Below are 25245 nucleotides of genomic sequence, written 5' to 3' on the forward strand. Positions count from 1 at the left end.
CTCTCTCATTCTACCCCCCCCCCCTGTGTGTTTGTGTGTATGTGTGTGTGTGTGTCCATGCATGCAGGATTTCTTATTTAAATCTGCAGGCAGGCTGCTTATAAAAGAAGTTTGTGTTTGCACCTAACACATGCTAAGTTTTGAATGTGACTTCTTGTTTCTAAAAAATCATACCTTCCTGCAATTTTTATAATAACCATGCTTCAAAAATGACTTGAAAGCAGTACTTCAAAGTGGCCAGCTCTCATTAAAGCAGCCTGGCTTTTTTCTGGTTTATGTGTGAGCCTACAAAAAAAGATGTGTCTGCTTTGATGATTGCAGAATTTAAATCAGATGAATAGGATAGACAGAAAGACAGACAGTCTAAGGCTGTCAAATTTAGGTTGCAAACATCTGAATAACCAATAAAGGATAACAAAGAGTTAGATTTTTTAAATATTTGCTGCTGTTACAGATATTTTTAAAACTCAGATCACTCTAAAAAAGTCTATTATAGAATATTTATTTGAATGACCTCTGAAAAGACTCCATCTAATCAAGTTTCCCATTCTTCTGTTTGTACGGTTAATATTCACTCCCTGAAATTAGATTAAAGAACATTTAGCCCCAGAGAGTCAGCAAGCTTTAATAGGTGACTTCTGAGCTCAACCAGTTCCAAGTATCCAATCTCCTTAGACTGGAATGACAAATTCTCCAGCATGATTGGATGGAGAACCCACGGATGGGTTGTCTTAATCTATCTGCTCCAATTAGACTAAGTCTGAAATTTAGTACCGCCCCCTCTGTGCCAACTGCACCCCAGTTTTAGACTTAGTCTCTTTGCTCTAAGACGCGTTTTTTCTTTGCTCCTGGAGCAGAAGACTGTGTATTACTATTTTATTTCATCCCAACCTGTAGCCTAGCAGGCTGACAGGCTGACAAAACCTCCCTTGGGGGGGGGGGAAACTTTCCCTTTCTCCCTTTGAGAGCCTTTCAGCTTCACAATCAGCTTGAAAATTGGATTCCCAGAAGCAAGAGAAATCTGCTACCAGGGGCCGTTCCTCTGCATCAGAGGCTCCATTCTTCTAACCAGAGCCTGGAGGCCTTAGAGGCAGGGGTAAGCTTGCCAATTGACTGGGGGGCCCCGCAAGGGACGATGAGGCTCATCAGGCCTGGAGGGAGCCTTTTCTAGGTCCCTCAGCCTCAGCAGACCGCCCCAGCAGCAGGATAAAGTTTTTGGCACCGATCCAATTTTCAGAGCCTGGAGGCCTTACTAGGCTTCAGTCTGCCTCAGCCTCTCTCAGCTCACCTAATTGTAATCCATTCGCTGCGTTAGGAGCCCAAGCGATTCCTCGGAACGAGGGCTCATTGCAGCTTAGGCCACAGGCCTCAAGACCTTCTTCTAACTGCCGTTTTTTTGGCGTGAACTCTGCGGCCGCCATTTTGAATTGACTCACGCCGGCCATTTTGTGTGTGACTGAGGCCCAGACTGCCTGGAGTTTCTCCTGAAGGCAGTGTTCATCACCGGTGACAGAGGCTTCGAGACTACAGTGTTGAACCGGGGAGGGCCTGTTCGCTCCCAAGGGACGCGGTGCCCATTAATTCCCCGCCCACCCCCCTCAAGGGCTGAATCATCTCTGCAGGCTCCCTTGGTGAGTTACAGCGCCGAGGGGGGGCGTTTTGCCAAGGTTGAGCCCAGAGCAACTCATCATGGCAGAGAAAATCAGCGAGCCGGCCAAGAGGAAACGCCAAACAGAGGCAAGTGGAAAGAACACCACCAAGCGAGCCTGGCCAAGCAGGGAGCCACAGAGGGAGGAGGAGTCCCAAAGACTGAGAGCGGCCTCCCCAGATCTGACAGGCACGATGGGAAGGTCCATTTTTGAACCCCTTTCCTCACATTGTGCCTCAGCCCCAGGGGCCTGGTCTTCCCCCAGGGGAATTCCCCAATTAGATTTAACCACAAGAGTGGACCCAGGGAGGGGCACAACCAACCAGGACACCCCAGGACCCCAGGCCACGTTCACCCCCACTGCAGCAGGGCTTCGCCCTCCTGAGAACCAGGCCTTGAACCCGGACCTCCTTCAGTCCACGATAGCCCAGGCTGTGGCTCAGTTTATGGCCTCCAACACCCCACAGCCACCCCCCCAGGCCACGTATCATCCACAATCTCCAGATTTGATGGAGGATCCCTCATCGGATTTGGAATCTATAGGGGCTGAACAATCTGGCCTGATTTTGTTTGAGGACGAGGGCATCACTCCCTCTGATCCCACCCCTCCTGTCGGTCTCTTTGACCATTCATTCTTTAATTCCCTGCTACTCAGGGCCTGCACTACTGCAAACCTCCCCCAAGAACAGGAGACCCCACCTACAACGTCCAAGGGTCCCCACGCCATATACACCGAGCCCTCAGTCTCGCAGAACAATATTCCCTGCCCTCCCCTTTTTCTGAATATAGTTCAAGAACAATGGGAGAACTTAGGATCCTTCTTAAGCCCCGGTGCAGTAGAGGGAACATTATTCAATGTTGCCCGTTCTCTGGCCTCCCTATTGGAGATTCCTGAGATTGATGAGCCTTGAACTCATTGTTTCCCAATGCTAACATCCCTGGGGACATAAATGAGGCACTTAGGGCAGAGGATAAAAAGATTGACTCCGCATTGCGTAGTTCCCATCTGGCATCAGCCTGGGCAACAAAGGCGGCAACATCCATGGCCTTCTTCGCCTGGGCTTCAGCCCTTGGGTTACGTGAGCTCCAGGACAGGATCCCTCCGGACCAGCTCAGAGCTCACCAAAATCTGGGTAAGTTAGTGGCTACATCCCAGTACCTAGCCGACGCTTCTCTGCACATGGCTAGATACACTGCCAGACCATCGCTGCAGACATCTCAGCACGAAGGCTCCTTTGGCCCAGGAATTGGCGAGCAGACACCAAGACCAAGTGGCGTCTGGCCTCTAAACCTTACACAGGTGGACATCTCTTTGGTAAGGCACTAGAACCATACTTAACTGAAGGTAAGGACAAACGTAAAACTCTGGTTAACTCATGTCACAGAGCAGTTACAGGAGGCTGCCTTTCGACCAGCTCCATCCTGGGACTGGGCCCAGGCATCCCTCTATTCCTTTCAGAGACAAGAACGACAGCAGGATCGTTCAGCATGCAGAAGCAGACCACAGATCCAGGCCAAGTGGCCCCTTCAAGGCCAAGGGGCCGTTCCTCTAAAAGAGGCAAGTGATCTCACAGTCTCACTTCCCATAGGAAGCCAGCTGGCCCCTTATTCCAGCACTTGGACAGCCATCACTACAGATGCATGGGTGTTAGACACTGTCACGCAAGGTTTGAGACTAGAATTTTGTTCTCAACCACCTGACAAATTCCGCTCTTGCCCTATCCCAACGAGCAGGTCCAGGGCTGACTTTATGTCAGAGGCCATAGCTCATTTATTACAAATACGAGCAATTGAACCAGTACACAAGACCAAGAAGGACGAAGGTTTTACTCAAACCTCTTCGTCATCCCTAAGACTTGGGGGGCTGGAGGGCAATCTTAGACTTGAAAGATCTAAACCTTACTTGAGGTATAAGAAGTTTAAGATGCAACCACTTCAATCAATCCTGGCCAGCATCAGGCAAGGTGACTTTCTTACCTCAATAGACCTAACTGAGACATGTTTCCTAACCACCTTAGACAAATTCCAATGCTATTTAGATGACATACTAATTCAGTCATCATCATTCTGAAACGCTCAGTCAGACCTCGCCCTAGCCATCAAGGTCTTTCAGGAGCACGGGTTTTCTGTTAATTTCCAGAAAAGTCATACAACAACCTGGCTCCTCCATTTGGGCGCTGTTATAGACATGGACAATTGTACGGTCTACCTATTTCAGGACCGAAGGAACTCTATTCAGACTCTTGTACGTCGGATCCAAAGGGCCAGAGTAGTCACATTGGCCTCCCTATCACAGCTACTGGGGAAGACGGTGTCCTGCGTGCAAATTGTGCCATGGGCACGCCTCCACGCCAGAGAATTACATGGCTTCTCCTTCCATTTCAGAGACTTGAACTCCCTTCAATGGTGGGACTCCCCGGCGCTGTCACGGGGAGCAGTATTAGAACCAGACAGGATTACCATTACCACAGATGCAAGCCTGTTTGGGTGGGGGGCACACCTCCACACGCACTGGGCTCAAGGTCGGTGGTCCAAACAGGACCTAAAGAACAATATAAACTGGCTGGAACTCAGAGCCATACATATGGCCCTAAAGGGATTCACCGATATAGTACAGGGCCAACATGTCCTGATTTTAACCGACAACATTACAGCCAAGGCCCACGTCAACAGACAAGGGGGGACAAGGTCCAGGCCTCTCATGCAGGAGGCCAAATTGCTGGGGTCCTGGGCAGAACTGAATCTTGCCTCCATCAGGGCGGAGCACATATCCGGAGTGACCAGCCAGCAGGCGGACTCACTGAACTGAGCAACCATGGACCATTCCGAATGGCAGCTGGATCCGAACGTGTTCAGAGAGATCGTGGACAGGTTTGGTTCCCCAACCTTAGACCTTTTGCCTCCCCCACCAACTCACAACTTCCCAGATTCCTTTCCGGGTTCCCACCTCCATCAGCGGAGGGAACAGATGCGCTCCGCAGTCCCTGGCCCAGGGAACTGCTCTATGCCTTCCCTCCTCTGCCGTTTCTTCCTGCCACGATCAGGAAGATCCTTCGCGAATGAGCAGAGGTCCTCCGGGTTGCGCCGCATTGGCCGAGACGCTCTTGGTCGCCGACCGGATGGAGCTCTCCGCATCATCTCCATGGGGGATCCCAGCAAATCGCATCTCCCACATTCAGGGGGAACTACGCCATCCAGCCCTCAATGACTCCAGTTAACCGTCTGGCATTTGAGAGGCAGGCCTTAGGCTGAGACTCATATTCGTCAAGGGTCATAGCTATGATTCAGCAATCCAGGCAACCCTCGACGAATAGAATATACGATGCCACATGGAGAGACTCCTGTAATTGGTGTTCAGTTCGAAAAATTGACCTTTTGGCGGTTTCAATGCCAGTTATCTTGGAGTTCCTGAGGGATGGTCTAGACAAAGGGCTTTCCACAAGCACCATCCGCAGGCAGGTAGCAGCACTTGCCACAGTTATTTCCTGTGGCAATGAATCTTTAACACATTACCCTATGATACTCTCCTTCCTAAAGGGAGCTAACAACGTCAGACCATCAACTGTACATAGATACCCCTCGTGGGATCTTCTTCAGGTTTATAGGCTCTTGTTTCGCACCCTTTGAACTATTGACACTGGTTTGTTTAAACAGTTATCGATGAAGGTGGAATTTCTTGTTGCTGTAACTTCAGCGAGAAGGATATCTGAACTGGCTACTCTTCAGTGAGGAAGGACCTGTGTACGTTCCATAAGGACAGGGTAACCCTTAGGCTAGGCCCCTCCTTCGTGCCTAAGGTCAAGTCCTTGTATCCTAGATATCAGGAAATAGTTTTGCCGGACTTCTGTCCTAACCCATCTAATGATATAGAGGTTCAGTGGAACAAATTGGATGTGTGCAGGGCTTATGTTGTTATATACAGAGAACCTCATCTTTCCACAGAACAGAGGCTCTGTTTGTGTCCTATCACTAGGTCAGAAGATTTCTTCAACCACAATACGCAGGTGGATTAGAGTTTGTATTTCTCTGGCATACCAGTCTCAGTCACTGCGAGATCCCAGGCATATCACGGCCCATTCAACCGGGGCGCAGCTACTACAGCTGCCTGGTCTACTCAGGCCTCCGTAGAGGGAATTTGTAGAGCAGCAACCTGGGCATCGCCCTCTTCCTTTGTCTGTCACTACAAGAGGGATGTATATGCATCTTCTACGGCTTCATTTGGCCGCAAGGTTCTAGAAAACGTTGGATGGGACCCAGGCCCAATCTAATTCCCCACCCTAGGGACACAGGGCTTTGGTATGTCCCATCCATGGGTTCTCCATCCAATCATGCTGGAGAAAGGGGTGTTGTCTTACCTGAACGTCTTTTCTCAGCATGATGATGGAGAATCCACTCCCTCCCATTAGGTCAGTTGGCCTGGTTCCCATATTGTTCAGACGCGTCGGACTAAAGTCTGAGTATCGCCTTAGCCTAAAACTGGGGTGCAGTTGGCACAGAGGGGGCGGTACTAAATTTCAGACTTAGTCTAATTGGAGCAGATAGATTAAGACAACCCATCCGTGGATTCTCCATCATCATGCTGAGAAAAGGCGTTCAGATAAGACAACGCCCCTTTCTGTTTAGTAGCAGAATCTTCTAAAGTAACATTGAGCAGCAGTAGGGACTAATGCCAGATTGCTGTTCCCTATAATTTTAAGGTTTTCTATGTCCATAATTAAAATAAATGTGGCATTACTAATGAATCTGCAAATGCCAATATGTTAGCCTCTTACACAAAAGAGGGAGGGGGAATTTCTCTAAGCATTCTGGATTTTAAAATATAGCCCTTTGGAGCTTTAACCGCACAATGAAATAAGTAATGCTATGTTAGCTAAGGAGTTTCTCAAGAACTTCATTCGGCTTAGGTGGTCAGTATTTACTTGGATCCCCACTCTTAGATAATCTTGTTTATGAAATCTTTCTTTCATCAGATCAGTGAGAGCCCATGCACCATTGCAATTATTAAAAGAATTGCACAGAGGCTAAGTGTTTATAACATTCTGTCTTCCAGCAATAGTCAGATGGCAAATGCCATAGGAGATGCCAAAGCAAAGTATGATGACAAAAATATTTGCAGCTGTTTGTCACTTCTCTTCTTGGGTCTATTTTAATGAGCCAGCACCTCACTACTCATCAAGAGTAATTTACAGTATGGTTTAAATCAATGTAAGCTAAAATAAATGAAAAAGACCATGAAGGTAGGGCAACTACAAATATGAGAGAAATATCCCTTGCAAGAGAACTGCAGAAAAACTTCCAACAATGGTGTGCATCAGCCCCTCAAGGCAGGCTAGATCAAAAAACAAAAACCACTGAGATTCCAGTTATTTATTGTTTTAAGGTATACTCACAAAATCCTGAATGCCACCCCAGAACCTTCACTGACTCTTTTTAAAGACAACACAATGAAGACATGACTGTTTTAAGTCTCTCTCTCTCTCTCTCTCTCTCTCTCTCTCTCTCACACACACACACACACACACACACACACACACACACACACACAAACATTTCCCAGGCTAAGTTATTGTTTGACCTCTCTCATTTTCTTCTCAAGGTATGGAGTGAAGAATAGCAATAAGATGGTATTCAAATAATCAGACTCAATATTAAATTGTAGTTTTTGCCAATCTTTTGATGATAATGCTACCAGGTTTATTGTGTAAAAATTCTACAGTAAATTGTAGCAGCAAAAAGATACTGAAAATTATCTTTTTGATTCCATCTAACCCTCATACAGATCATGCAGATGATACCACTCTAATGGCAGAAAGTGAAGAGGGACTAAAGAGCCTCTTGATGCGGGTGAAGAAGGAGAGTGCAAAAGTTGGCTTGAAACTCAACATTAAGAAAACCAAAATCATGGCATCCGGCCCTCTCAATTCCTGGCAAAGAGATGGGGAAGAAATGGAGGTAGTGACAGATTTTATTTTTCTGGGCTCAAAGATCACCTCAGATGGGGACTGCAGCCAAGAAATTAAAAGACGCTTGCTCCTGGGGAGGAAAGCTATGGCAAATCTAAACAGCATTCTAAAAAGCAGAGACATCACCCTGCCAACAAAAGTGCGTATAGTCCAGGCCATGGTTTTCCCAGTTGCAATGTATGGCTGTGAAAGTTGGACCATAAGAAAGGCTGAGCACAAAAGAATTGAGGCCTTTGAACTATGGTGCTGGAGAAGAGTCCTGCGAGTCCCTTGGACTGCAAGGCGTTCAAACCAATCAGTCCTAGAAGAGATCAACCCCGACTGCTCCTTAGAAGGCCAGATCCTGAAGTTGAAACTCAAGTACTTTGGCCACCTAATGAGAAGGAAGGATTCACTGGAGAAGAGCCTAATGCTGGGAAAGATTGAGGGCAATAGAAGAAGGGGACGACAGAGAATGAGATGGCTGGATGGAGTCACTGAAGCAGTAGGTGTGAATTTAAATGGACTCCAGGAGATGGTAGAGGACAGGAAGACCTGGAGGAACATTGTCCATGGGGTCGCGACGGGTCGGACACGACTTCGCAATTAACAACAACAACAAACCCTCATACAGGTGTTTGCATTCCTGACATGGTAATCTTATACTATAATGATCATAATTTTTACAAAATCTCTCCAATTTTGATATATTTTCAAAGCAACATGATAAATATGCTGTCTTATTGGGTTTAAGTGCTGAGAGGGATGAGCAAAAATATTGGAATCTTATGTGAAAAATTTAAGAGCCATATGCAGGTTATCTCAACTCTCTAGATAAAGTAAGCAGGTCTATATTGGGCAACAGTGATATAGAAAGATGCTGAAGGCAGGTGATCACTGGCAAAGGATTAATTTATTCTGCACAAGAAAAGGCAATGGTGAAGCATTTGGAAATGTTACCAAGAAACCTACATGGATAGACAAAGTAAAATGATTGATGTGCAGGGTGTTGGAATTCTTAGGTCAAATGGGACTCAACACGCTTTTGGGGAAGAACTGAAGAAATGGATCATATAATAAATCAATCCAGAGTTCTTGTTGATGACACAAATGGCCAGACTCAAATTATCATATTTTGGCTATATTGTTTAACAGCCAGATCTCCTGAGAGGTCTATAATGCTGGGAAAGATAGAAAGAAAGAGAAAAAGACAACAACCATCAGCAATTGGGGGACTTGATTTTAAGAATGATAGATGCACAATTGGGAGACTTCAAGGACTAGGTTGGGGACAGATAATGCTGAAAAATATTTATTTACTAAGAGTTGACTCCAATGTAATAGTGTTTAATGAGTTATCCAAAATCAAAGGCCTAATCCAGATCACTTCTGCATGGGGCCAAAGATACATAAGATCTGGCACAAAATGTAATTAAAAAAATTGATGAGAGTTAAATTGTGAAAACCTTGGTATGCCTTGTTCCTCCAGAATTGAACTATTGAAAACCCATCACATTTACTAGGCTCATTGCTGAAGATGGACCTACAAGAAGAATAGTTCAGGAAAACAAAAGAGAAAAAAAGCAAGAGTTAGTCAACAAACAATCAGAGCCTGGAGGTACTGTCTTTTGTGGGAGTTACAGTATTTGAAGACTTTTAATGTAGTAAAAAATGATAGACATTATAGAAGTATCTAAATGTGTGCACTGTCCAGATGTAGTAGATAAAAACTTTTTTCCCTTCTGTTATTATAATATTGAAACAGAAGATCGTCCAATTAAGTTGAATAGTGGAGATTCAGGAAAACTAAAAAAAAAGCAACACTACTTCAAATTAATATATGGCTACTTGCAATGTGTAAATAAGGGCACGTTTTGCTTGTGAACTTCCTATTTGCTATTATCTGGATAGAATGTTATATATTCCCCTTATGCCAGTAAAGTGCCAGATAACTGTTTTAAATCATTGTTGAGTAGTATAATGTATAGCCCCTTTATGGATTACTGCCTTGTCATGGCGAAGGGGCTTGCGTAACTCAATGAAGTTATAAGGTATGCCGTGCAGGGCCAACCAAGATGGACAGGTTATAGCAGAGAGTTCTGACAAAATGTGATCCACTAGAGAAGGAAATGGCAAACCACTCCAGTATCTTTGCCATGAAAACCCCATGGACAGTACTAAAAGGCAAAAAGATATGACACTGGAAGATGAGCCCCTCAGGTCGGAAGGTGTCCAATATGCTACTGGGGAAGAGCAGAGGGCTAGTACTAGTAGCGCCAGAAAGAATGAAGCGACTGGGCAAAAGCCGAAAGGACGCTCAGCTGTGGATATATCTGGTGGTGAAAGGAAAGTCCGATGCTGTAAAGATTTTTTTCTCCATAGGAACCTGGAATGTAAGATCCATGAATCAAGGCAAGCTAGACGTAGTCAAAAAAAAGATGACAAGACTGAACATCGACATCTTAGGAATCAGCGAACTAAAATGGACAGGAATGGGTGAATTTAACTCAGACGACCATCAGGTATACTACTGTGGGCAAGAATCCCTCAGAAGAAATGGAGTAGCCTTCATAGTCAATAAAAGAATAGGAAAAGCAATACTGGGATACAATCCCCAAAATGACAGAATGATCTCAATTCGAATCCAAGGCAAACCATTCAATATCACAATAGTCCAAATCTATGCCCCAACCACTGGTGCTGAAGAGGATGAAATTGAACCAGTTTTATGAAGCCCTACAGCACCTTATAGAATTAACACCAAAAAATGATGTCCTTATCATCATGGGGGATTGGAATGCTAAGGTAGGAAGCCAAAAGATAACTGGAATAACAGGCAAGTTTGGCCTTAGAGTACAAAATGAAGCAGGGCACAGGCTAATAGAATTTTGTCAAGAGAATATGATGGTCATAACAAACACTCTTTTCCAACAACCCAAGAGATGGCTCTACACATGGACATCACCAGATGGTCAACATAGAAATCAGCTTGACTATGTGCTCTGCAGCCAAAGATGGAGAAGCTCTATACAGTCAGTAAAAACACGACCAGGAGCTGACTGTGGCTCAGATCATGAGCTTCTCGTTGCAAAATTTAGGCTTAAATTGAAAAAAGTAGGGAAAAGCACTAGGCCACTCAGGTATGAACTAAATCATATTCCTGATGAATATACAGTAAAGGTGACAAATAGATTTAAGGAAATAGATCTGATAGACAGAGTGCCTGAAGAACTATGGATGGAAGTTCGCAACATTGTACAAGAGGTAGCAACTAAAACCATCCCAAAGAAAAAGAAATGCAAGAAAGCAAAATGGCTGTCTGAGGAAGCTTTGCAAATAGCTGAGGAAAGAAGGGAAGCGAAAGGCAAAGGAGAAAGAGAAAGATACACCCAATTGAATGCAGAATTCCAGAGAGTAGCTAGAAGAGATAAGAATGCCTTCTTAAATGAACAGTGCAAAGAAATAGAAGAAAACAACAGAATAGGGAGGACCAGAGATCTCTTCAAGAAAATTGGAGATATGAAGGGAACGTTTCATGCAAAGATGGGCATGAGAAAGGACCAAAATGGCAGGGACCTAACAGAGGCAGAAGAGATTAAGAAGAGATGGCAAAACTACACATAAGAACTATACAAGAATGAGCTTAACATCCCAGATAACCACAATGAGATGGTCACTGACCTCGAACCAGACATCCTAGAATGTGAAGTGAAATGGGCCTTAGAAAATCTGAGCAACAACAAAGCTAGTGGAGGTGACAGTATTCCAGCTGAGCTATTCAAAATCTTAAAAGACAATGCAGTAAAAGTGCTACACTCAATTTGCCAGCAAATTGGAAAACTCAACAGTGGCCACAGGATTGGAAAAGGTCAGTTTACATTCCAATTCCAAAGAAAGGCAATGCCAAAGAATGTTCAAACTATCGCACCATTGCACTCATTTCACATGCTAGTAAAGTTATGCTTAAAATCCTACAAGCTAGACTCCAGCAGTATGTAGATCGAGAACTAACAGAAGTACAGGCAGGATTTCGAAGAGGCAGAGGAACTAGAGATCAAATTGCCAACATACGCTGGATCATGGAGAAAGCTAGGGAGTTCCAGAAAAACATCTACTTCTGCTTCATTGACTATGCTAAAGCCTTTGATTGTGTGGATCACAACAAATTATGGCAAGTTCTTAAAGAGATGGGAGTACCAGACCATCTCATTTGTCTCTTGAGAAACTTATATGCGGGTCAAGAAGCAACAGTGAGAACTGGACACGGAACCATGATTGGTTCAAAATTGGAAAAGGAGTCCGGCAAGGCTGTATACTGTCGCCCTGCCTATTTAACTTATATGCAGAGCACATCATGAGAAAGGCAGGGCTAGATGAATCAAAAGTTGGAATTAAGATTGCCGGGAGAAATATCAACAACCTAAGATATGCAGATGATACCACTCTAATGGCAGAAAGTGAAGAGGAACTAAAGAGCCTGTTGATGCGGGTGAAGAAGGAGAGTGCAAAAGTAGGCTTGAAACTCAACATTAAGAAAACCAAAATCATGGCATCCGGCCCTCTCAATTCCTGGCAAATAGATGGGGAAAAAATGGAGGTAGTGACAGATTTTATTTTTCTGGGCTCCAAGATCACCTCAGATGGGGACTGCAGACAAGAAATTAAAAGACGCTTGCTCCTGGGGAGGAAAGCTATGGCAAATCTAGACAGCATACTAAAAAGCAGAGACATCACCCTGCCAACAAAAGTGCGTATAGTCCAGGCCATGGTTTTCCCAGTTGCAATGTATGGCTGTGAAAGTTGGACCATAAGAAAGGCTGAGCGCAAAAGAATTGAGGCCTTTGAACTATGGTGCTGGAGAAGACTCCTGCGAGTCCCTTGGACTGCAAGGCGTTCAAACCGGTCAGTCCTAGAAGAGATCAACCCCGACTGCTCTTTAGAAGGCCAGATCCTGAAGTTGAAACTCAAATACTTTGGCCACCTAATGAGAAGAAAGGACTCACTGGAGAAGGGCCTAATGCTGGGAAAGATTGAGGGCAATAGAAGAAAGGGACGACAGAGAATGAGATGGCTGGATGGAGTCACTGAAGCAGTAGGTGTGAACTTAAATGGACTCCAGAAGATGGTAGAGGACAGGAAGACCTGGAGGAACGTTGTCCATGGGGTCGCGAAGGGTCGGACATGACTTCGCAATTAACAACAACAACAACATAATCTATAAGTTTTACCAAGGCAAAGAAATTACTAAATGAGCTGATTTATTGCTTTTGTCAGCTTTAAAATTAGTCTGAATTCTGAACTGACAACAGATTTAATTTTCCCTCTTTTCTGGTTTTGGAACTTGGAAAAAGAAAATCTTATCTTTAATGTCTCTTAATATTTAATATTTTGTGCACAAATTTTTACTTAAATGCTATCTGGTGCTAACTGATGGGAATAGAGTTCCAAGACAGAATTACTGGAGAGTAATTACAGAATTTGTTATGCTGTACTATTTCTCTTTTTCTGCTTGGTTCTCAGATCTTGCTTATTTCAGTAAAACGCAGATCAAGAACCAAAGCATTGCTACATTATTTTGATTAAGCTTTTCATTAATCCTTAACAGAAATCAGTTACAAGGTCAACTTTTGCCTGCTTTGAGATACTATGAAGGAAAACCATGTCCTATGAAATATGTATTTAAAACATTAAAAGGAATATTTGCTTTTATATGTATTGATGTTTAATTTCTGTGATATTGGCTGAACTTTAAAAAAAATCTAACCAGGGTTGTGAACTATGCTAGGGAGGAGGAGGAGGAGGAGGAGGAGGAGGAGGAGGAGGAGGAGGAGGAGGAGGAGGAGGAGGAGGAGATGATGATATTCACTATGATATTTTTCTCCCAAAAAACTAAAGAAATGTTTGTGTCATCACCAGAATCTTTACATTTTTAAATGCTGAATATTGGATGAATTTTAATATTAGATGAGAATTTTAGCCATATTCTTTTGAAGAACCATGGCATTGAGAAAGTGAATGACATTTAGGACAGACATGTACTTGTTTTGATATGACTGTGTATGTGAGATGCAAATTCAATAATTCACTCAATAAAATAACCAAAATATTTTGATTATCTTAAATCTTGTATCTGCCAAATGACAAAGTTCCCACAGATGTTTAAATTCTGGGGAATATCATAAAGCAGCAGACCTGGAAGCATTTTGAAATCATTTGAAATATAAAATCAAGCCTTGGCAGGGAATGAGAGCAAATAATGTAAATCTATCACAGCAAATAATTCACACTGACATTGGAAAAGCATTATTTGGTGCAGTTTGAAGTTTGTCAGCGAGTGTTTTTCCAGCCCGTGTCTCAGAGAGATGAAAGCTATACAAAGGCAATTATATCTGTCAAATGATTAGAGGGTGATGAAACAATTTTAATTGTTAAATATATTTAACTGCATTAAGTTCTATTGAATTTACACTGACATCTGGAAAGATATACTTTGAATGTTACCTGAAAGCTCTGAGGCATCATTTAGTGTAAAACATATTAAGCTTTTGCTTTATTACAGAATAAATGGGCCTCACATTTGAATGGAGTTTTGCCAGGCAGATGAAGGCACCAAAGGAAGGAATGAAACAGGTGCTTGCTTGCTTGTAGATTGAAAACATGAAGCTGCTTATACAAACCCAGGGTGTGGTGAGAACATGAAAAGAAGCTCAATTAATGTGGACAATTTAAAAGAAAATAACTTCAAACATCAAAAAAAAAAAATCATGATATAATTTTCTCCTAATAAGGTATTTTAAATTCTCAGGGAAGTAGCTTACACTACTATATGGAGTTTTAAAAATATTTTTAAAAATATTTTTTTCATATTAGTAGATAAGCCAGCTTCTGAAATGGTTCTTTCCAAATAATTTCTATGCACAAGTAGGATGAAATGTTTACTGTCATTCTTTTGTTCGGTGTCATTTACCCAGCATACACAATTTCAGCTGGGCTTGTGCAGGTTTCTTCTATAAAGTGCTTTATGGAATCAGAATGAAGGGTTAGCTGATTCAACTCCATGTCTCATGTACTTCATGCCACTGAAATCTGATTAGGTATGAGACAGACTCCGGTGGAATGAAGGACAACAGAATGCATGGAACATTCTTTAAACACGTGGAAAACTTTGTCAACTAGAACATATCAGGAATATGGAAAAGAAAGCAGGTAACAGATGAGAAGTTCAACTGAAAAACATTTAAGCAATTTTAAGGAACAATTTTCTAAGAACCTTTATGAACAGTTATGTGCTCCGTATACTTTGGAGTTAGATTAAAAAGGAAACAATGTAAGGTACTCTATCGCTATGACATCTTCTTTATTCAAGCCCAAGGGAATCAAGTCTGAATTCTTCCTTTTTCCATAACTTTTATTAGTTTTATCTTTGCATCACAGTGCTGTCAGGAACTACAAATTCTAAAATACTAACCACATAACTCTGTACTCAAAAGTTATTTTGGAAAAGAAATTCACTCTTAAGTAATTTTTTTAGGATTGCAGTTGAAAAATGATTTATACCCTATTGTTTGTACATTATTTCTACAAGTTAAGCTTATACAGTTACATCTGAGAAATCCTAATAGTTAAATTAATTTCTTACTTGCCCCAACATAATTTTCTGAATCTTATCCACCAATCCAGTTACCTTCATGATAATTAAAAAAATCACAAATGAATTTAAAGATGTTGATATAAAGGAGCTCTACAATGAATGAATAGGTTGTTTTCAATCTTGCTTGAAATTTTCATTGTTCAGATAGTTCTGTTTTTCACATCCTGTTGTGCGACCTAGGGACCAATATGGCCACTGGTTCATAAAGCGATCCAAAGCATAATTAGTCCTGATGCTGTGTTTGAAAAAACTGCCAAAATATTGCAAAGGACACAATTGCACTATTCACACGGTCCCCAAAGAACTCAAAACAACTAAAATAGTTTGAACAGAGTTCTGAAGGATTCATTGGAAAAAAAAATCTCAACATATACATTATTGTTATTGGAAGACTAATTTAGTATAACTTGTGGCAGGCAGCTTATTTCTTTGAGACATTGGTTGATTTTATTCTGTGGATTTGTCCAAGAATGCAATAATAATAGAGCTGCCATTATACTAAAATAGTTGTCCCCAATCTTGTTTGGATGTTTGGATTACAATTCTTATAATTCAGAGAGGGAACATTGTCATAGGTTGATAAAAGCTGTATTAGAGCCTGTAGGAATACAGTTACAAACATGGCTATCATTCCCCTAGAAGGAAAAAGAAAAACAGCAACTAGGAATGAGCAGAGGCTTTCAAATAATTATTACAGGCACAGATGAAGCATTCGTATTGTAAAGTTGACATAATAATTTCAAAGAAAGCACATCATAATTGTGGAAAAATGAGCTTGCTTTATTTCCCAGCAATGACTGGATTGTGAAAACTTTTATTTAACATTCATTCTAAAGTGCTATTCAACACTTCCATCAACTGACATTGATTTTCTGAGTACCACAAAGCAAAGAAGAATGGGACAAAAGTGCATGAAAAATGAGTTAAGAAAACATCCCACTTGAAAAAAAAAATCACAGTGAAAAAGGAAGAATCACTTCTACTTCACATAGCAAGAAAAAGAACATTATGTGTATGGATGCTTTAAGTAATCTTTTCAAACTTCCAGTTGTTCGCTTGTGTGTGTATTTATTCTTCTTTCTTAGAAGGTATATCAGTGATTGTATACAGACTTTTCTGTGTAGTATGGCTGCAAGTATTGAAGGTTTTTTTTTTTTTTTTAAAAAAAGACCAGTTATGGGTGGGAAACTGCTGCACAGTTAACTAAACTATTTTTTTCAAGTCACCATAACTTGATCCAGTGCTTTTTTTGTAAAAACAAAAGGTGCCAAAACTCACACATGTCATACAACCAACCTTGCCTACCCTACAAGGTTCCATCCCAAAAAGGTGCTGGAATTCTGTTCTGAGCGTTCTATGACAAAAAAAGCCCTGACTTGATCCATAACACATATTCTTTCCCCTAGGTTTTAAGCAAATGCGTCTTCTTTTTTCATCCTATACATGCTTCATTGAATCTACATGCTTCATTGAAGCTTTACTTCCAATTACACAGACAGAACATTGGATGAAAGCAATCTTTTAGCATTTCCAAAGAAAGTTCTTTGGAAAGTTAGTAAGTGGCAGCCATATATTTGAGGCCTTTGAAATACATTCAAATCCAAATTTCTTCTTAAAAGGTTAAATTGCTGCACAAAAAAATCCTTAAGAAATCAGCATCTAAATCCTTTTTGGAAAAACAGGATGAAGCATGAATATAACTTTATTTTTTTTAAAAAAAAAAATCACTACATTTAAATAACTTGGATTGTCCCTTCACCCTCCCACAGAGCTAGTGAGAGCTTATGTCAAAACCTGAGTTACTAAACCACACAGATGCAGCTGATACATGACTTAAAATTGCCAGGAGCTTTTTTCTTTCAGAGTACAAACCTGCTTTTGGGAGGCCTCTCCCTTGGGGATGTCAAGACTTGTCAGGGCATTTTTAGGAGCTGCTTGAGAACAAAAGGACTAAGCAGAGAGCTGCCTGTTGAAATTTTTCCGCTGCTAACATGAATTCTTTGTAACACCTTTTCATTAGACATGTCCTTACTGGTTTTGTGTGTGCTCCTTCCCTTGATTTTCACTTTTCTTCCCAGGTTATTAATTCTTTCTAAACCCCGATCATTTACATGCATGGACTGTGCACATAAAACTAGAAGGATGATTTTAAATCTCTCTGTTCCAGGCAAATGTGATCATGGGTCCAAAAACAGTATTACAATAAGGAGTTCATATTTAAAGAGGGATTACTTAAAAGTATACTTAAATATTCTCCACTCAGAGTCAGCTAAACCTCAAGATGGGCAACAAATAAATTTGATAAATGAATAAAGTAGAATAAACACATTTAATAACTAAGTAACTAACTAAATATTGTTTACAACCAGGTGTTTGTTAGATTGGCAACTCATTTTCTGATCTAAGAGTGTTTTGTAAATGGAGATTCGAGAACAATTATTTGACAAGCTTTTCATCAATTTTCAAATTCTACTGGATAGGAATTTGGGACTTTAAAAATGCCATTGGAATAAATAACTATATTCTATAAAGTCACAGAGTATAAAACTTGAAAGGAATGTTAGAGATCATCTAATCCTACCTACTGCTCAGTGCAGGAAGCTGCTACTTCATCGTCCTTGACACATGACCACTGATTATTTTAGAGAGAGAAGAGAGAGAGAGATTAAAAGAATAAATTGAATCTGTAATTAGAAAACTATTTGATGCCTTCTGCTGGCCTAATTTTAGATATTCAGTAAGCTTAATATTTCATAAACAGAATATTTCATGAGAAAGAAACAACTTTTAAAAGCGTGTTAAACTTTCCAGACAGCATAGCTAGACATTAGTGGAATTATTCAGAATTAGATTCACAAAAAGGAAAGTCAAAGCTTCCTGTATTCATGCCATCTCCGATCTCGAAGTGACTAAGTTGCTATCAAAAAGTACCCTATGTTCATAAGCTCAAACATGTATGAACTCTTGTGTGCAAATAATTTTTTTGCATTTCTAAACCCATAGGTGTAGGCCTCTAAGTTAAAAAAAAAAACTCCTTAAAATATGGAATTTTGAGATTGGAATAGCAGATAAAGCTACTATGACCTCCTTCCTCTTTATGTCCTGAACCACCAAATATACAAGCCATTAGAATAAAAAAGTTTCAATCAACTTGTGGCTTCAGGTTGCTCATGGATTCTTTTTCTTTGTTGATTTGTTTTAAATATTAAGATATTTGATTTAAGTAACATTCATTATTTGAAACACTTGCTAGTTTGTTTGTTTAAGCAATTAAGTGAAGGATCAAGTTCCTAACCTTTTAAATATTTTTTATGGATTTGGGGCAGTTCTCTGTTTTTCTTCTCTGTAACAGATATGGGAATAATTTAGGTGCTACTATCCCAATATTTCCAATTTATTTGTCCCTAGTTTTATCCAAATCCACAACTCATTTCAATTTTCAGTTAAAGTAATATCTTTGTAGCATCCAAATTCAAAATACTTTATAAATCAAATCAAACGTTATAGGTTCTTTTAAAGGAAGGAGCATCAGTAAGCCATCTAATTTGATTTAGGTTTCTTTATCAGAGTCAATATTGTTCTACCGAATCCTTAGTATTAAACAAACAACCTGATTTTAATGCAGTCCCTTAAGTAAAAGAAGTTGCAGAAATCTCCCCCCACCCCAATATTAAGATCTTAGATAAACAGGAAAACTTTACAGAAACTATTTTGTAAACACCAATAAGGAAAAAAAGAGAGAAAGTAAACACTGCAGAAATAAAATTAATTGCCACTCTATGTTATCTTGATTTTTAGTAACTGATCATGGAATTGTACATTGAGATAATTACAGTAACATTAAACATAACTAACTGTGCACTTTTTGTCCTGAAGTATTTTCCCTGTGTGTGTTTACTTGGAAAATACCTTTTTAAGATGGATTTTCTTCTAATTAAGATGTGCTGTAACATACCGGTAACTCTCAACTCTTTCCTCACTGCTGTCAGCAAACTTTGGTATTATAAGATAAAAAGGCAAGGTAACAATGCTATTTACTTACCTGTCTTTTGATCAATTATACAGAGTTCCAGTTTGAAGTACATCAGTTTACTCATAAGCCGACAAACACACATGTACACTCACACTCATTCATAAAAAAGATAGAAATCACATTTGTACACTCACACTCATTCATAAAACAGATAGAAATCACATTTTTAAAGCTTCAAAATTAAGAACAGAAGAAAGAAAAAACCCTTATTCAAGAAGTCTTGGTAGAACTGAAGAAAATGAAGAATGAAAATGAAGTATTGAGTACTAAAACAGAATAAACAAACTATAAATTTTAAAGGATTAAAAACCAATGTAACAAGCACAGATAAAGAACTAAATATCTGTCCATTTAAGGTGGTGTCCATCAGTTTCAGTCTTTATTTGTATTATGCATCAGGAGGTTTCTAGTTACCTAAATAAGCAGCCAATAGGGAATGAAAATTTGCTACTTGGTACCACCCATCCAAACCCTCACCCTCCAGGTATTAGTGTACCTCTGCATATGTGTTACCCAGCCTCACTTTTTTCTCTATTCTCTATCTCATTCTAAGTAAAACCAAACATACAGAAGAATAGTTCCTGAAGAAAATCCTTTTGAAAATCTGCAAAAGGAAGTTTGCAGTTTCCCATCTAATTGCAGGATGGTGTCTTTCTTCAATTCTGGTTGAGTTTGTGGACTTATGGGATGAGGATGGAGGAAATGAATATATCCTAATTTGTAGTGTTGATGATTTTTCATTTACTAACCCATGACATCCCTGATGGTATTTATTTCAGACCTAATCTTCTTAATTCAAGCACAAAACTGTATATTTATTATCATATAAAATATAATCTATTGCTTTGGGTGCACTACTTGAGACTTAGCTGAAGAGTACCAATGAAGGCACTCAGACAAAATAGGATGGGATATCAGACTATAAAATGAAAGGGCAGATAAACATTCTGGTTTGGTCACAAACTAATCATCCGACCTAGATATGGATGTTTATTGCTGTGATTTGTACTTTGGAATTTGAAATATTAGTATATAATTTGCTTTTATGTAAGCATAATGAATGCATTCTCATAGCAGTTGCAGTTGATGGAGCAAATTATAAAGGGGTAGCAGGAAATATGAAACATGTGAATAAAATGGGATGGGCTTGGATAAAACTTGCTGTGTTTAATCCCGAGTGCAATTTCCTGTCTCCTGAAAATTATAGTCATTGATGAGTCACAAAAAAGATCTCTGCTCCAGCTTGGAGACTAAATTGCTTTTCTTGGTAATCAGCTTCTTTGAAGTGTCACAAGGGCCTGGGGTGGTGGTGGTAGGACAAACAATTTTCCTCTTTACATTGCTATGATGTCTTGTCCACAGGCTCCATATTCAGATTGATTTGAAAGGCAGGCATTATGGCTTCATATATCCAGCATTTGTTCTGTGTGTTTTTGGATTTCCTGAACTCCAGTTTTTGGTAACATTGTGTGTGATGGAGAGCTCTGGAAAGCTCTGAATCTGTGCACTGTTTGGTATCATATTGTATAATAAAGATATTAGCTAGCTATGGGTTTTGAATAAAAATATCTGTAAATAATAAACATAGATAAATATATCAATACACTTGACTACTTAGATCTTAACTGTGCTTTTAAATTATTTATTTACATGCCTATTTATGTATAAACACTTGTCTGTCACCAACTCCTGTGACACTGGAAGACTAGTTAAACAGATGCTTTTTACTGTTACTGCATTAGTAAGGACATCAGACAGCAAACAGTCTGCTAAAAGCTGACAAACAAGCTCCTTGAAAGCTTGAGGAGCTGACGGGACCAGCTATCACAACACTGCTTTTGCAAATTTTACAGTCTTTGCTGATAGAAGGGAGTCAAGAAGGGAACACTCTTATCCTGCCATCTATCCTAAGTACATCTCACAGTTTATCTTTGGCAGAAGTTGACATGGCTCTGAAGCTTCAGCTCTTATGTGCATTGAGTGAGGTAACTGTCTATCACTTGAAGGGCATGATGACCCAAAAAAATATGACCTTGTAACTTGGTATAAAAAGATAATGGTGAAAAGGAGCAGGGGGTACAAAGAAGATGCCTTCATTTGGACCTCATTTTTTCTAACTGGAACTTTTGATAATTAAGCCTCAAGTTAATAATTAATAATTTAATTAATAACTTTTAATCTGTCCTACATAATATAGCATCTCTAATCTGCTGTGGATATTGACATAGAATATGGGATTCATCAGTATTGCCACCAAAAACCCTGAACAAGGGAAATTATATATATTTCTCTTTATGCTGTAGCTAAAAAGATAGGGTCTTCCAAATTCACAGAACAGTCTGATGCTATCAGCTGAAAAATGTTGTAGATGTGTTGTTTCCAGTTTAAACCTAATCTCAGACATGAGCTCAGTAGTTGGCTTGAGGTAAGTCGTTATTCTGTCAATTTCTATCTTTCATCAGCAATTTAAAGAAAGTAGTATGGATGGCCTTGTAAGATTACTAAGATAATACATATAAACTGTTTTGCATATACTAAAACATGTATTGTTCACCTTGTTATAGAAAATCAAGCACATTTTAATGAAACCCTACTTCTTCCATAATTTCACTTCAGCTGCTTGGTATTTCTGATTATTTTCATGATGAGATACATTTCAGAATATAGAAAAATGTAATTAGTTACATTATTATTAACATGGAATTTAAACAGTCAAGCAAAATGGGTGTTGCATAATCATAGAATCACAGGGTTGAAAGGGATCTTAGAAGTCTCCTAGTCCAACTCTCTGCCCAGTGGATAAATCTTCCTACCAATCCTGTTGTTGATCTTAATGGTATTAAGTATAATTTCTTCTAGAATCAGGCAGCTACATATATCTTCCTAAGGAATAGTTTCACTGAACAGAAAAGGATGAAATTTATCAACAGATATTCCACATCCAGATAAGGATTATATAGTAATCTTCATTCTGGATTATACTGTAAATAGTAACTAACAGATAAAAACAACAACTACAACTTTGTGGCTTGTATGTAAAAATTAGGTTGAGTGAATAAATTTTGTTTATCAAGCTTTTTGCAATGTGGCACATCAAAAAATATTCCTACAAAAGTTTCCTACAAAGGGTTACAGATAGTGGAATTCCATCACTATGAGCAAAAGAGTCAAGTGCTGTAACTTGTATCTTTCATCCCTTTGGTTCCAATATGATTTTGCTTCAGTATGGTCCTCTGAGTGATTATTAATTATGTGCCATCAAATCATTGTGAACCCTTAATGACCACATAGATTTTCTTCATGACAATCTGTTCCTAAACTGGTCTTTCATGTCTTCCAATCATAGAGGTAACGGTCTTCCAATGGTCTTCTAATCTAGATGAGTTAATTCACAGGTAAAGCATGGAAGAATTCTACCAGCTTGCTTGAAGGCCTTAAAATGCAGAGGATTTTTCTAATCTAATGGAACTTTTGAAATATTTGAAACATCTCATACCATTGCTGCAGGTTGCAAATATCTATAATTTTTCAAGTGTTATTTGTTTGGTTAAACAACAATAACAGAAATTCTTTTTGCCTGATAGTTTTGTTCAGTAGCAATAAATGAAGTGTCCTTTAGGTTTTGTTACCAAGGTCTATTTTCAGAACTTTGTGTGTTATAAAAATACATTCAAGTGAAGAGCAATATACAATTGTTAGTTGTTTAATTGTTCAATGCAATATATTAAGCAATCCCATACACCTCTAAGGTAATAGAGCTTCTGAACTAGTAGTTGTGGTGACTGTGTTAAGGGTCTCCAAAGGATTCTAAGGTGGAGGGAAGATAAATTTCCAAGTGAAACAATTAAGAATGGATTGTAATATAATTGTAGAACAATAGCTCATGCTCTATAGGTGCTTGTATTTTATTTCATCATTAATTAAAAATAAGGCAGAATGGTCATGTTTAATTATTTAAAGATTCTTTCATCATATTTCAGATTCTCACATACCAAAAATGATATAGTTTAAATTTAAAACATACCCTTCTCAGCTGATTCAGATTACATTTTCTGTCTTCTGTAATTTGGCATGTACTTTTCTTTTTTTTCATTATATGGATAAATGAAAATAGAAGAGAAATGGTAGTAAAACAGTTTAAAAGTTGCAATTTAGTCATGGTATCTCTCCATTCAAGAAGAAAAAAAGGGGAAAGAAAGAGAGAAAGAAAGAAAGAAAGAAAGAAAGAAAGAAAGAAAGAAAGAAAGAAAGAAAGAAAGAAAGAGTTATGCCATTTTATGCCCTGGTGCTGCCTTCCCTAACCTGCTGAACTCTTCAAGCATTCAAGCTTTCTGCATTCATGCATTGCCTGTGTGCTTAACTGTTATTGCAATTGAAAGCCAAACATCTGGAAGACAACAAAACAGAAAAGGCTACCCCAGGAATAAAGCTGCAATTTTATATTTTGTTTTATCATTGCCAGTCTCTTTTCAACTAAGTGTAATTTACTTTTGAGTAGACATGTTTAGGATTTTGAGGTTTCTATGGTCTTAGATAGGGTAATGGTTAATTTAAATCAAAGCTAGGAATATTTCTAGCCTTGTTCCTTATTTTTCCAGCATGAAATTGGTCATTTTGGTTTCTTTGTCACTTTGAAGTTGTCTCTGCCCAAAAATGTACACATTCTGTGGCATCTAAAGTAGTAAGGAAATATCCTCAAAGTGAAAGAATGGATATTAATTTAGTAGTGTATAATGGATTAGGGTTGGAAAAAGAAGCTCACTAAATGTAAATCCATTCACTAGTCACTAGTCATTTACTTAACAACAGGGGACTCTATAGGCTGAACACAACATGACAACATAATACTTGCATTTCACCAAAGGTCTTATATATGACATTTTAATTCTTGAGCCTTGTCCTGGCCATGTGGCACCCTGAAAAATGTGTACCCTTTAACGATAGTGTAAAGCAATTATTTAGTTGTTAGGAAGATGACAAAATCTAGCTGAACTACAGCTACCGATTACCTGATTATAGTGCAGGGGTGTCAAACTGCTGGCCATGGGCCAGATGCGTCATCAGGAAACCATACCCACCCTATTGCCGGCAATGGTGAAAAAGCTCCGATACATTGTGTGATGTCACGAGTTTGACATGTCTGCCATAGTGGCATTTTTCCTTCACAATACTCTTTGCTTCATCATTTGTATAATGCATGGAGTTCTATCCATAATGTGAATCATAAAGACCGTTCTGAGATGGGAAAATGCATATCGTGTTAATGATTAAAATGGCATCTGTGTTAATGCTTTCATTGTTGCATCTAAATACCAATTTATCATTCTGACCATGGAAATTAAAGAAAGCTCTTATTTTTTCATGCACTTTACTGTCTATAGCATTTATAGTCTATAGACAACAGATCTATAGCATTTCCTGATTTGCAGCTATTTTACTTCCTATTTCCCAAACCAGTTTGGAAATATCCAACTATATACAGATCATATTGGAACTATGATGATGCAGTGATAAGAGAGAATGACCTTTGTGATTATTTAACTGAAAGCATATGATACTCTTCCACTTTACTACAAAAAGTACTGGAAAAACATAATAATTTCCTCTTCTTTCCATTTATTTTGCTCTTTTTTTAGTCTTACTGCAGTTTAAAGATTTCTTTAAAAACTTTTGAAATTCATGTTTTTGTCAAGTAATTTTATAAGCTCTTTTCCCTACTATAATGTAGTTTTTATTAATTATTAATATCCTCCCCATGTGTCCTTGGTTTTAACGTCTGATTTTAACATTTTATATTTTAACTGTATATGTAACTCTAAGCTGCCCAGAGTTAACCTATGGTAAGATGGGCAGCCAATAATTAAAAACAAATAAATTAATAAACAATTTTATAAATAATATAGTATATGCCTATCCTATTTTTACTAGAAAATTGAATTGTGATATTCAAAGAAGAAAATTGAATTGTGAT

This window comes from Crotalus tigris, unplaced genomic scaffold (assembly GCF_016545835.1).
Source record: "Crotalus tigris isolate CLP2741 ecotype Arizona unplaced genomic scaffold, ASM1654583v1 scf7180000019259.915256, whole genome shotgun sequence".
Taxonomy (NCBI): Eukaryota; Metazoa; Chordata; class Lepidosauria; order Squamata; family Viperidae; genus Crotalus; species Crotalus tigris.